The sequence below is a fragment of the Stegostoma tigrinum genome, chromosome 27 (assembly GCF_030684315.1).
Source record: "Stegostoma tigrinum isolate sSteTig4 chromosome 27, sSteTig4.hap1, whole genome shotgun sequence".
NCBI classification, from domain to species: Eukaryota; Metazoa; Chordata; class Chondrichthyes; order Orectolobiformes; family Stegostomatidae; genus Stegostoma; species Stegostoma tigrinum.
The window spans coordinates 32,535,534-32,550,702 of record NC_081380.1 but is presented as its reverse complement, the minus strand read 5'-3'; positions in this window follow the sequence as shown (position 1 = coordinate 32,550,702).

The following is a 15,169-nucleotide window of genomic DNA, read 5'->3' as shown; positions in this document are numbered from 1 at the left end:
TATCTGGGCCGATCTGCTGCTTGTGAAAGTTTGCTTTAGCTACTGTGTAAATTATTACGACAAACAGGGTGGAGATCGACACTGAGAAATGGAAAAAGTTTAGAGCAGTAAATTGTTTTTTTTCCCAAAGAGATGAGTTATATCTAAAGAAAGATGTGTGCATGTAAATAAGTTCACAGAAATTAAAGGTGCAGAAGAAGGAAATAAGCAAATAGAAGAATAGAGTAATTACTAAAATGGCTTCAGCAGTTGATAGACATTGCCTTGAACTCATTGCCTCAGACAATGGTGAAAGCGAAGGCAACAGATGATTTCAAAAGAAATTGGATGGGCTCTTGAGTAATACAAACTTTAAAGGTTGCAGGGATAGAGTAAGGGAAAGGGACTCACTGGATTTCAGTACAAATAGCCAGCATGGGCTCAAAGGGTCAAATAACTTGCTTCTGTGCTATAATGACTCTTTCACTCTATGATTCGATGGTGGTCAAATGAGAATGCATTGATATTTGTAAGAACAGGACTCAAAAGGTTTACTCTTAGAATCTCTACAGTGTGGAAATAGGCTATTTTGCTCATTGAAGAACATCTCAACCAGAGCCAGACCCACTCCTTACCCTGTCCCTGTATTTACCATGGCTAATCCACCTAGCCTACGCATCCCCAGGCATTATGGACAATTTAGTGTGGCCAATCCACCCAACCTGCACATCTTTGGATTGGAGGAGGAAACTCACATAGACACATTTAGGATGTGTAAATTCCATGCAGAAAGTCACCCAAGAGTGGAATTGAACCCAGGTCCCTGGCACTGTGAGGCAGTAGTGCTAATCAGTGAGCCATCATGCCAGTAAGATATTGTTAACTTAAAATTTGTGCATTCACCAAATGAAATGGCTATGGAAAAAGACCGTATCCCCTGCATCAAGCTCTTGCGTAGAAAAGAACAAAGGAAAATCTGATCTTAATATTAATGGAGTTTGTGACATGCTACAAGGGGAGCAAGCTGTGTGTTGGTAAAGGTCATAATGATGAGATCGTTCCACCAACTATAATATAATCGACAGTTATACATTTGTGGTAGTGCAACGATTTGTCTTTCCATGTGCATGTAAATAAAATAAACCATTGTTAACTTAATTTGTGGGCTGTTGTTGAAAGTATGAACGCTGAAGTACAAGAGGCTAACTAAGTTTGGAAGATAATAATACTGGGTCTTGCAGCTCCATCATTATAATCACAACTCCAATAGTAGTTCCAACAGCAAAAGCTTTATCATGTTGCATTACAATGGTTGCCAAGGTAACTGGAAGATAGGTATATAGATCCCAATGGATTTTCAAGGCAATTGTATTGCTTACTGCCTGAGCTATTCTGACAATGCTGTAATGGTTGTTATGGTAACAGAATATAATCACTAAGGCCTTGAAAACCGGAATAATTTTGGGTCACACTTCATTACATTATGTAATGAAGCTAGAAGAGATTTGTCTAGTCCAACCTCTCCTAATTGTTATTTTCCCAATTGGAGCAGTGGTTGCATTTGTGCAACTGGAAAAGAAGGTGGATGTAGAAAGGCAATGTTTGCAAAAGCAGATGTCATGATTATAAACTAAGAAAGCAAAGTGCCAAATATAATTTAGTTTGAATTGTATTTTGGACAATGAGGACTGACTTGAATGAGGTACCAAACAGAGCCTCGTTCACAATGAAGGCTTGCATGGCCTTGGTTTCAAACTAAAAGGGAAATGAAAATAATTCTTTGTTGACTATTGAAGAAGATGTAAACATTGGTTGGATAGTTTAAGATCTGTTATCAGGTATAGATCAGGAGCAAATTCAAGTTAATATCAATAAATAAGCAATATTTTCCACTGAATGAAAGCTTGTGTAACATGTTATGCATTGAAGGAATGGGAAAAATTCAGTGTCAGGAAACTTGTCACTTTCTATGTTTAGGCACTCTTGCATTTTTAAAACTCCTCTCATGTCCCTGGAAAGTGTTTCACAGCCAATGATGAACAGCAGTTCGTCTTGTAGGAAAAACATCAGCTGAAGCTGTAAGGTAAGGCACTACAAATAATAAATAATTAAATAATATAGAGTGATTGTGTTAATCAAAGAATTGATGCTGAAACTCCCATCCATCTCCTTGAACAATGAAAAGGGGCCAGCTAGTAACCGTGAAGCCCTCCGCTAGTGCTGTCCCGCAACCACCTGGGACTGTGCAGGCAAGCCTCAGAAGTGAGACTTAAATCTGGGTCATCTCATTACTGGAAAAATAGAGGCACAGCAACAGGACATTCCCTCATGGTACGCAAATACCTCTTTCGTGTTCCTGTTTTGGTGGTGAACTTCAAATTGTAATTATTTGTTAACAAGTGCATGAATTTTGAGGGAAGGTTAGTGATACTTTCTGTGTGTAGAGAGAAAATTAAGCTTTTGTTTTCATCTTTATTTATTCATGGAATATGGGAATCATAGGTGAGGTCAGCATTTGTTGACCCTCCTAAATGCCCTTGAGGATAATTAAGATTCAACCACATTGCTGTGGGACTGGAGTCACGTGTGGGCCAATCCCAGTAAGGACAGCAATATCCTTCTTAGTGAACCAGATAGTTTTCCTTTTACAACAATCCATGATAGTTGCCATGAGCATTATTACTGAGGCATACTCTTACATTCCACCTTTTATTAATTCTATTTAAATTGTACCTACTGTTGTGATTGGTGGGATTTGAACCTACATCACCGAGGGAATTACCCTGCTGTCTGGATCCCTAATCCAGTGACATTACCACAATGCTAGGGACAGGGATAGAAATCACATGCTCCTGACCCAGACCCCAACTCCTACCTCTGGCCACAAACCCAAAGACAAAACCCCTGCCTCAATACTAACACAGCAAGCTCCATGGAGCTTTAGTTATTGGGCTCTACAGTACCCTTCTGATCTGGGCCATGCCACCACCTTCCCCAGCTCATTGGCATCGACATGTGCGGAAAATGGCCCAAACAATGCTAAACCTATAATACTTCTTGAAGAGGGCTCAACCTAGGAAAACAAGATATAGAGATCATTGTCTTTAGAATGATTTGTCTGACAAGGAGTTCTTGGCATAATTAGATGCTAGGCTAGTTGAGTTGAGGTAATTTGGGATGGAACCGAATTGACCAAATGCATTTACTTGTCCTTTATTTTTTCAAGGTGAATCCTGCTTCCACTCACTGTTCAAATTTGTGTAAATCACACTTGCTTGAGTGAGGTTCTGTAGTATTGGCTTTGCCAGTCGAGCTTTATTCCAGCCTAAGTTACTGCCTCAAGGAGTGAGAAAAAGGGGGTAATATTCTTAGCTGTATATTTAAATAAGTCAATTACTGGTTCTTTCCACTGGAAGGAAGAGCAATTAAGAACTTGGGAGACAGCCACATAAGGATCCCAAGGCATAACCTTGATATAAGAGTTGTGGTAGGGAAAAGTTTAGCTTTTTTAATATGAGAAATTGCAAACTGGGTGAAAGTGTTGTAACACTGCACTATACATCAATAAGTGGCAGTCTGCTAATTACTGAACAAACATTATAGCCTTCAAGCACACTCTTGTTTAAAATCACATCAAGCTAATAGTTTTAAAATGGGTTTGTTCAACAGTATATAATCTCATAACCATCGAGTGGCATGTCTCGGATTAGTTTCCCACAAGTTACTGTTTGATTTGGATTGAAGGTTGCAGTCTACAATAATGGGGCAATGTCTTGCTCAGTTTTGAAATCTGACAGGTCAGATTCTTTCTTTGCTTGACCATGGAAATGTTATGTTCCCACGTATTCAGCAGTTGAGGCCAACTTAGTCCCCTTTCATATTGTTTATTTGATGCTCCTGAACTAAATTTAATTGCAGCTTGCCTCAGAAGGCATCAATCTTCTGCAACTTGATAGTGAGTTCCTTTTCTCTCCTTCAATTGTCTTACTTTTCTCATTCACCCACCTAAAGACACTGCCTCATGATTCAATCTGATTTGATGGGTTCTGTCTGTAATTTCGTAGCTCTCTTGTAACTAAAATGAATTTTAAATTGCTCAAGTAGAACTTTGCATCCCTTTTGACTGTTTTTGCTCTTTCTGGGGCTGAACATCTTGTCATAATTTCAAAACAGATCGCATGGCTTTCCGTATTCCATGTCTCCCACTTTCTCATATTTTCCGAGAGTCTTCCAAAGGCACATCCATTCACATCCCATTGTCCCTTTCAAAGTTTTTATTTATATTAATGTTTCTCATCACTACCTCATCTAGTAATCCTTCTTGTGGCACTCTCCTGTGTTTTTGTCTTTCCTGTCCACTTTTTTAAACCCAGTGTGTCTGTCTCTTATGTCATGGTTTTGATTGCTGGACACAGTCTGCAAGTTCTGGCTAATTGTTTACTGCACAGATATTGAATAACTCACATGCCTTCACTGCTTCATCTGTTTTGTTTTCTTGTTTAGGATTGCCAACATTTGCAATACTGTACTTTATTTTTGACGTGTAGCCACCGAACTAATATTGAAATTGCTGCAGCACTGTCAAAAGCATCTTCTTTCCCAATGAGAGAATACACTGAGGTACCATCTGTTCCCTCGATGTAAAAGATCCCAAGGCGCTTATTTCAAACAAAGATTGGAAAGTTCTGCCTTGTGTTCAGATCAATATTTCTCTCTCAGTTAATATCACCAACACAATTAATCTGTTAATCCCCAGTTACAAAATGGCTGCTACACATCCCACATTAAACACCTTAAAAGTCCACTTCGTTGACTGTAAAATGTTTTGGGACATCATGAAGTTATGAGAGGTTGCAATAAAATGTAAGAGATAATAGGAACTGCAGATGCTGGAGAATCCAAGATAACAAAGTGTGTAGTTGGATGAACACAGCAGGCCAAGCAGCATCTCAGGAGCACAAAAGCTGACATTTCGGGCCTAGACCCTTCATCAGAGAGGGGAATGGGGAGAGGGCTCTGAAATAAATAGGGAGAGAGGGGGAGGCGGACCGAAGATGGATAGAGGAGAAGATAGGTAGAGAGGAGAGTATAGGTTGGGAGGTAGGGAGGGGATAGGTCAATCCGGGGAGGACAGACAGGTCAAGGAGGTGGGATGAGGTTGGTAGGTGGGAAATGGAGGTGCGGCTTGAGGTGGGAGGAGGGGATAGGTGAGAGGAAGAACAGGTTAGGGAGGCGGGAATGAGCTGGGCTGGTTTGGTGATGCAGTGGGGGGAGGGGACGAGCTGGGCTGGTTTTGGGATGCAGTGGGGGAAGGGGAGATTTTGAAGCTTGTGAAGTCCACATTGATAACATTGGGCTGCAGGGTTCCCAAGCGGAATATGAGTTGCTGTTCCTGCAACCTTCGGGTGGCATCATTGTGGCACTGCAGGAGGCCCATGATGGACATGTCATCTAAGGAATGGGAGGGGAAGCTTGGCCTGCTGTGTTCATCCAGCTACACATCGCGAACCATTTTATGCCCAGCAGCTACAAAGAAAGTGAAGGATAGTCGCATGAGTCAGATCTGTTTCAACTTTAAAGCAGGGAACAAAAGTATCTGATTAAAATAGGACTATTGAGCAAAATTATTGATCTCTATTCTCTTCCCACTCTCCTGCTGCAGGGAAATGCAAGACATTAATTTGTAACAGTTGTCTGTTTTTGAACCACTGCATTCAGGGAGATCCAAATGCAATCTGCAACCCACAGGTACAGTCCCAGGCAAGATACCTACTGGAACTTTGCCCCTGGTCTGTTTGAAAGTGCTGGTCTGAAACAGTAAGCAGTCAATTTGTGAAAGCGTGGAACCTTGCAGGTAGCGAACAAAGGCTGTGTAGAAATAGACAACTTTTGAAACTTGTACTTTAGAGTCACCAGTTCCCACAGGGCACATTTCACCTCACAGGTTTACCTCTAAGGGTTGTTTTAACATAGTTGAGTATCACTCGTTTTGAATGGAATCTTTTTAGAAGCCTTAAAACTATTGCAAGCTTCTCTCTCTACCTCACTTGATTTCTCACATGATTCTCCCAGATTTCTCACCACATTATTCAGGTTCCTGAAGACCCCTATCTCTTGTAATTTGAGTCACCCATTTTGACCTAGTTAATTACAATTTAATTGAAGTGTGATATCTGCGTGCCTAAGAAAGAAATAAAAATAATGTTGGCGATGATTCAAGAGGGAATGAATCCACAGGGAGCTGATTCCCTCTCCTTTCCTGGGCAATACAGCGTGCCAAAGGAATCTCAGTCAGACAGTATATTCAGTGCCAGCCAATTGCCACACCTTCCCACAAGTGTGACTATTTGGCGTTTGATGGCAGGCCGCATACATTGTTGATCTTCCTTCTTCAAGTCAGGGGACAGAGGCAGTTGCACCCCTATACTACTGAGAAAGTCATTTGTTCAATGCGTAAAGGTTGAATTGTGCTGGTGAAAGAGATCCATGCTTTCAGCAACTGGAGACAGCCACCTCATTACTCATTTGCCGTACGCTTAAATCTGTTGCGGTGGAGTAGTTAATTTACTCTCTCCAGCAGAATGGATACAACAGTACACTGCTCATAGCAAGTAGAATATGACTGATTACCAATATCGTACTGCACAGATCACTGGGGAGATGTATAGATTCACAAAGCATAATGCTGCTTATTCAAGGTATTTTGAAAAAATGGTACTTGTGGTTAAAATCAATTTCAAAACTCAGTTCTCTCGTGAATGGATGGCTGGGTTTTTGTTTATTCACTCATGGAAAGAGGAGTTGGTGGCTCGGCCAACATTTATTGCACCATGAACCAAGTGATCTGCTCAGCCATTTCAGAGGGCAGTTAAGAGTCAACCTCATTGGTATGGGTCTGGATGTAGGCCAGGCCAGGTAAGGATGGTAGATTTCCTTCCCTAAACATTACCAGTGAACCAGGGATAACAAGGTGTAGCTTTGGATGAACGCAGCAGGCCAAGTAGCATCTTAGGAGCAGGAAAGCTGATGTTTCATGCCTAGACCCATTTCTGATGAAGGGTCTAGGCCCGAAACATCAGTTTTCCTGCTCCTAAGGTGCTGCTTGACCTGCTGTGTTCATCCAGCTCTACACCCTGTTATCTCGGATTCTCCAGCATCTGCAGTTCCCATTACCTCTGATTACCATTGAACCAGATCAGTGTTTATGAGCAATGGTTACATGTTAGATTTCAATTGCAGATTTTTGTTTAAAACCGCTGAATTCAAATTTCACTTTCTGCCATAGTAAGACTTGGACTCACATGCCCGAATATTAGTGGAATGCAAATCCAGTGACTTTGTCTCTATCTTACCCCATTATCATGCTACTGATAGAGCATTACCACTGCTGTACCAAACCCCTGATGTTTTCACCTGAGCAGACATCCAATTCAAAACAGTAATGACCAGAAGGCAGAGCACAGCAGACTGACCTCAAATCACATGGGCACACAGCACATACAGCTCAACTTTCTTCATTGATAACACTGTGATGGGAAGGATTTTCTCCCCCTACAGGGCACTGGCCAATGTGAAACATTTGAATCCTGGGTGGGAAGAACCAGTGTTTGTGCACCCGTTTCCACTTTGGCCTCGGCAGCCTAGAGATGGTGGTCTGTGCAATGCTAGGTCACCTCATCGAGCAGGAACTCCACACCAACATGGTAGCTTCAGCCGTGCTGGCTACAGCTGAGGGCCATGGGTGAAGAAGCTGTGGGATTTACAGGCCTCTCTTTCATCTCGGTCCACTTTGGCAGCCGAGCTATCCCCTTCCCCCTCAATGCTTCCAACACCTTCCAAACAAATCGCCAACCACCTGAGGTCAGGGCTATCGGCAATGAGGGTGGACGTGGTCAGTCATGATTGTACATTGGGCAGCACCATCTTCACAAACTGAAGCAGCCCATGTTCAAATGCACCTAGACCCAGACAGTATCCAAGTTTGAACTGAATTAGCTTTAGTGTCAGATGCACTCACAAGAGCACAGTGCAAAGTTTGCAAGTCACCACCTATGGGTCCATCTTAGGCACAAAAGTACCTGGGGTACAGAGCCTTAGGAACAAAGCAGGAAGGTGAAGAAATAAAGTTAAAAGGTTAAGCATTACAGTACTTCTTACATAAAGGTGCAAGAACAAATGAGCACAGTTAAAAGTTCAATACCATAAGGGCAGTAGCCGTGCTGGGGCTCACTCTCCTCACAAGAGCTCAACCTCCCATGCTTTGGGCTTGACCCCGTCCCCTCTGGCTGCCTCGGCCTGAGAGTTCTTGATCTCACCCTCGCTCCGGACGACGGCCATCGATACTCAGACCTTTCTCACTGCCACACTGCTACTCTGCTGCTGTCTCCCAGGGTGGCAGAATGTAAGGGCAACACTAGATCCACATTAAAAAGCGATACCTACGTTTACTGTTGGGAGAACAGCAAACATTTCTCTCATCTTGTTTCCTTTCTCATCCCAGAGCTGAGTGTTTTGAACTCTCGTTGCAATTTTGTATTTGCTGTCCTTGACCTGGCAGCTGTTCCATTTGGATCATCCTGCCCATGAGAAATGGAATGGCGTTCACCAGGAACTCAAGCAGAGGGAGATGGAAGCAGTAGTTTGAGTTGACATGTGGCTACTACCATTAACACCACAGTACTGCTAGGCAATGATCATCGGCAACAAGAGAGAGTCTAACCATTGACCCTTGACATTTAATGGTATAGCCATCACTGAATCCCCCATTATTAACATCCTGGGGGTTACCATTTACCAGAAATTGAACTGGACCAGTCACGTAAATACTATGGGGTACAACAGTAGGTCAGAGGCTAGGAATCCTGGAGCAGGCAACTCACTTCCTGACTCCCCAAACCCCCACCCACTGTCCACAAGGCACAAGTCAGGAGTGTGATAGAATACTCCCCACCTGCCTGGATGGGTGCAGCTCCAACAACACTCCAGAAGCTTGACACCATCCAGGACAAAGCAACCTATTTAATTAGCACCACATCCAGAAACATTTGGTCTCTCCACCACTGACAGACAGTAGCAGCAGTATTTGAGATAATGGGAACTGCAGATGCTGGAGAATTCCAAGATAATAAAATGTGAGGCTGGATGAACACAGCAGGCCAAGCAGCATCTCAGGAGCACAAAACTGAGATGCTGCTTGGCCTGCTGTGTTCATCCAGCCTCACGTTTTATTAGCAGCAGTATGTGCCATCTAAAGGATACAATGCAGAAATTCACCAACGTTCATACACAGCACCTTCCAAACTCGCGACAATTTCCATCGAGAAGAACAAGTGCAGCAGATACATAAGAACTCCACCACCTGCAACTTTCCCTCCAAGCCACTGGCCATCTTGACTTGGAAATATATCATTGTAGCTTCAGCGTCCCGAGATAAACATCCTGGAACTCCTTCCCTTAATTGGATTGTGGGCCCACCCACAGCATAAGCATGTGAACTGAAGCGATTCAAAAAGCTCAATAATTGGGATAACCAATAAATGTCGGCCCAGCCAATGACACCCACATCCTGTGAATAAATGGAAGAATTGATTCCCAATTGTCAGTGCCAATATCCACCATACTCATTTCTCTCTTGTGGATGTCCTTTGTCACAGTCGAATGCTAATTCAGCACAGCAGGACTTTAGGTATAGAGCTGATGAACATCTGATGAACATGGCTGAGCCAGGGCAGATGTTATTGAGGTAGTAATGAGTGCATGTTGATGGATGTGTATATGTTGGTGGAATTAGGATGCTCCAGGACCTCTGAGCAGTAACCTAACCCTGTGAAGTGTGGCTGAGTATATATCTGAGGTTACACAGTTGGAAGCTGTTCAGCTTCTTTTCTTGCTCGCCATACACTGTCTCATTCTCACCCTTGTAGAGACGAGTACTGTAGATGTAGGCTTGGATGATATGCAGTTCCTTATTCAGTTTGCTGCTGTTCCACAGTCGAGTGACCCAATGTCACTACTTTTTGATATAGTTCTAGACTGCCATATAATATTTAACAAGGCTTGACGCACCAGTTAAAGTGCGTACCATTGGCTTATACCAATATGAACTTTATCACATACGCTACAAAAATGAAGATACATATAAAGATTCTGTCAGCATTACAGTTTAGAAATTAATGTGCTCCTTGCCAAAAATAACATATGCAACAGGTATGTGAAAAGTTCCCTCAGAAGTTGCGTTTAGCATAAGACTGCTGCAGCCTCATGCTTCATCTAATTTCATTACAGCAGGAAGAGGATTGGAGAACTTTCCACCTGAACTGAGCTGCCCTTTTGCTGAAACCCAAACCAAACAACTGGCACCTTGCATTCTTTAAAGTGTGGTCAGGATTCATGGATAAAGCTAACTGCATCAGAGATAGGCATACGAGAAGGAGCAATCTTGATCTGTCGAAGTGAGCAATGTCCCGTGTTCAATCATTAGACTGGATCAATGTAGCTGCTCTCTCAGTGAGTATAGGCTGAAAGGAGGAGGAATGCTCACCCTGATTGCCATCAAGCGAAAATACATGTGAGCTCAGCTGTGATCCCATCAAAGTCAAATAGTCGGCAACCTCGATATTGTTCAAGATTGATTACTGGGGAGACACTCCAGAGGGCTGGAATTCCCAGACAACCCAGCCTATTCAGCCTCTCCCGATAGTTCAAGCCCTCCAACTGTGTTTCAAATGAACAGACCGTGGGGCCTCAGGATTATGTATATATTTTAGAAATTCACATTCCCATTATCTCAGGCCAACAGATCTTTGAGTGTTGGTTTAGGCCCAAAGAGATAACGATTATTTTAACAAGCCCTTTCGCTGCCTCACACGCACAAACCTCAAGCAAGACAATATAGCAAATAAGACTGAATGGCCTCAGCTTCAAAGTCTGATAGCCCCGTTTCTGAAGTGACATAATAACTTCACAGTGCGCAGCAATATACATCAAGAGGCCACTTCTACTGACTGCATATGCTTGAAAATAATGATAAAGTGAACGCGAGGCTGATGTGGTCTTGTGACCTGCATAATCTGAGCCTCCCGAGTAAATTATTCTCAGCAAGCCATCCATAAATCTGTACAGTACGTCAATAGAACTACCAATCTATGTACTGAGCAAGGTTTATGAATGTCTACAATTACTAACATGTGTACCTCATTATATACCCAGCATCAGTCTTAGCTGCCAAGATGCTAAACTTTCTCAGCCTATGCACGGTATAGGATTGCAGAAGGTCTAATATCCTCAGTGGGGAAGCGGTAAAAAAGCATGCCTCATAAAATGATATGGCTGCCATAATTCACTGCAGTGAACCATATGGAAACATGGGTAAGTGCCATTTGGTCATATTGAATTTTTTTGATGTATTATAATCACATCACCATTCATGAAGCACAAATGAGACCATTGTTACCTATGTGCAGCTTACTGATGGTTTTATGGAGTTTTACAGTTAATCCCAAATAACATACATTTAAAGGATGCCTGAGGGCAGTACATTAAGTTCAACAAGCTTCTGAAGCAGCTGACACATCGCTTTGAGGACATGGCATTGTTAAGCAGTCAGTAGATGATGGAAGCTTTCTTGTTGCAGAGGGACTTTTCTTTGTCCATTCACTACACTGTGAATTGTAAAGACATATTGGCGTATTCTTGCATATTGGCAAAAGCTGGTTGCAGCCAGAAACAAGATACTTATGGTCATACCTCCAAAGTACTTGTTATTTCTCATTGATCAACATTCACACTCACTGTCACCAAACAGCAACTTTGATACTTTGAACTCAAGCTGACATCTCCATTGTGAAATTGGGATCCTGATCTCATTGAAGGATTAAGCTTCTCCATGTGCTAGTTCCATTTGAACAAGTTGGCATGGCCATTGTGCCACTGGGGTAAGAGAGCTGGGGTCTAAGAGCAGGAAGAAGCTCTAGAATCCCAGAATCCAAATGGAACCAGTGCTTTATATAAAAGTGGTATATTTTCCAGAGAAATAGGAATCCTGTGGGAGATACTGATCACCATAATAGCAGAAGGAGGCCATTCAGCCCATTAAATCTGCTCTGCAATTCAAAGAGATCACGGCTGATTAGATCATCCTCAACTCCATTTTTCTGTCTTTTTTCCACAAGCCTTGATTCCCTTTCTGATTAAAAATCTATCTCAGCCTTTAATATATTTAATGATCCCAGCTTCTGCGGTAAAGAATTTGACAGAGAAGAAATTTCTCCTTGTCTCTGTATAATATGTGCAAACACTTAAATTCTAAAATGATGCCCTCTGATCCTAGACTCTCCCACAAAGAGAAACAACCTTTCCACATTACCCTGTCAAGTCCCAAAGAATCTTGTATACTTCAACGAGGCAGTTTCTCATTCTTCTAAATTCCGACAAATATCGGCCCAATCTACTCAATCTTTCCTCAATAGACAGGCCCTCCATACCCCTGGTACCAGGCTAGTTAACTTTCTCTGGGCTGCCTGTAATGCCAGTATGTCTTTCCTTAGCTAAGGGAACCAAAAGTGTTCTGGCTGTGGTCTGACTTGTCCTTGTATAGTTTTAGCAAAACCTCCAAACTTTTATACTTCTTTCCCATTGGAATAAAGATTAAAATTCCACTGGCCTTCTCTATTACTTACTGAATGTGGCTGCCAGTTTTTTGTGATTCACAGACAAAATAATGATTCAAGCTCAAACTTGTAGCTTTAACACCAGCTTTGGGTTATCTGGAAGGGAATAGCAAGGTCACATAATGTAACTGCTGCCCCAGCATTAACATTGCAGTGAATTCAGACATGGACAGGGTTGTAAAATAGGTGGAATCAGAATTCATGTTTATTGTGTGAGATTCAATATTCAGTTCTGTTGAATCGAATCAGTGTCAATATTAGGTGAAGTTATAATAGGCAATCAAAGTAATGTTACTCGCATCTCCCCGCCATGCCCCATGTCCAACTTTAATCTCCTAATTTTTGTGCCTCTTAAAAGCAATGAAAGAACAAATTCTGAGTGCAGAACTATTGTTTAGATGCACCAAGTACTAGCTGAGAGGATGGTTTTCATTTATGTCTCTGGGGGCAGAAATGCCAGCAACAATTTACAAATTCATTGCTTACAGGTTTTCTTAGTGAAGGTATAGTTAATAGTCCCAGACAAGGAACAGGCAACATTCAATAGCAGAAACAAAAACTGGAGATGGATTTTCCCTTTTTGGAAACATGAGCCCTGGTACACTACCAGCAGCAGAAACCTCAGTAAGTATGGGTGCCAATTAAGGGACAAGGGTGCCAATGCCTAATTATAGCCAATAATTTGCAATTTACTGGTATCAGGAGACACTGCTATACCGCACAGTGTAGAAGATGCACCCACCCACATTCCAGTCACCAGGCCTGCCTGACCCTGGCACAATAAGATAAGATCTTTTCTGAAGATGGGTCGAGACCCGAAACGTCAGCTTTCCTGCTCCTCTGATGTTGCCTGGCCTGCTGTGTTCATCTAGCTCTGCACCTTGTTATCTAAGATAAAATGCATCTTGTCTTTGAGGGCTCCTTTGGTCCTGCTTATGGTTGTAAAAGCAGGATTACTTGCCTTTTCATAAAATTCTTTAAATTTACACAAAGCCTTGGAGTTCTAAAATGACTTGTTTTTGTCTTCAAGGGGTTTACAATCAATGCAGTACGTTTGGCATTTAGTTGCTGCAGTAACACAGCGAATCAATCAGCACAGCAAGATCCCAGAAAAAGCCATGTGATAATGTCCAGATAATCGTTTTAAGGAAGTTTTTTGAAAGATAAATTTTGTTACATTACAATGTTTGGGGGACTAGACCAACTTGTAGTCCTATCTCTAGTCAAGGCTTCAAGCCTCATCATAAAACTTCAAATATGAAGTGGATTGGCAGGTTAGTGCCATCATTCCGATGAGGCAGTAAGTACTATCCACCTGTTCAGGTGTTCATGGGCAGCTGGCGAAAGATGCTAAAGTCAAGAGGTAGACCGGATCAAAAATAAGCTTAATAAAATGTGAGGCTTCTTCATTTGAATTTACCCTTTAACTAATTTGCCCCAATTACACTAATACATCTGATCAGACAAATGACTTGGAATTTCTCCCATTCCTTATCTGACAGTTGGATCGTTTTGAATAGATAGGGAAGCTTCATAACGGTAAATTTTGTTGTTGTGGGCTTCTCACTCAACACACAAGTGGCACCAATAGCCCCATGCCCTTGCTTCTTAAACAGCGCTACCCAATGCCCCAAAGGCCCTGGGTAAATGATGCTCAGGAAATTAGCAGTGCCATCTTATTGACAGGCCACCATCAATAACTGCCCTATAGTTAGTGAAGGAAAGGGACAGTCAAAAGAGAGATTGCTTTCAGCTACTCAACTTTGGCTTTATATGGGAAACTCAAGCGTCAAGATATTTACATCCTTAAAATGTCGTTCTACCACATCTCCTTGTCTCAAGGGCCGATGCTTATGGTTTTTTAAAAAAAATCTTTCTGTCAGCAGATTCAAAATAAAGCACAGTCTAGTTAGACTTTAATTGAAGGGAAGCCATCATTGCAGTATTTACTCTTGTTATTCAGTTGCAACGTTTCCTTTGAAAAGCAACTTTAAGTGGCTTGTGTGCTTGTTTTGTATTTATATAAAACATAAAATATGGATGATTGCAGTGCACAAGCGAACTCATGGTTTTGTTTATGATTCAGTGAGAGGTGAAATGAAAGCTGTTCACACTGGCTTTGTGCTTGGAAGCGTGATACCCCAACATCATGAAAGTCTGACCACATTGAAGGAATAAACCGCTATATTTCAAAGAGGCAGTTTGTACTCAGCATCACTAAACCCTAAACCAATGGGTTGCAACACACAGCACACAGTTCACTGAGAAGTTAGTAGAGTTTGTAACTTTTCTTATTGTTCAGGAAAACACGTTCTGATATGAAGAAGTCAACAATGAGCGTCAACAAAGAACAAAGAACAAAGAAAATTACAGCACAGGAACAGGCCCTTCGGCCCTTCAAGCCTGCGCCATCGAGATCCTCTGTCTAACCTGTCATCCATTTTCTAACGGTCTGTGTCCATTTGCTCCCCGCCCATCCATGTACCTGTCCAAATATATCTTAAAAGATGCTAACGTGTCTG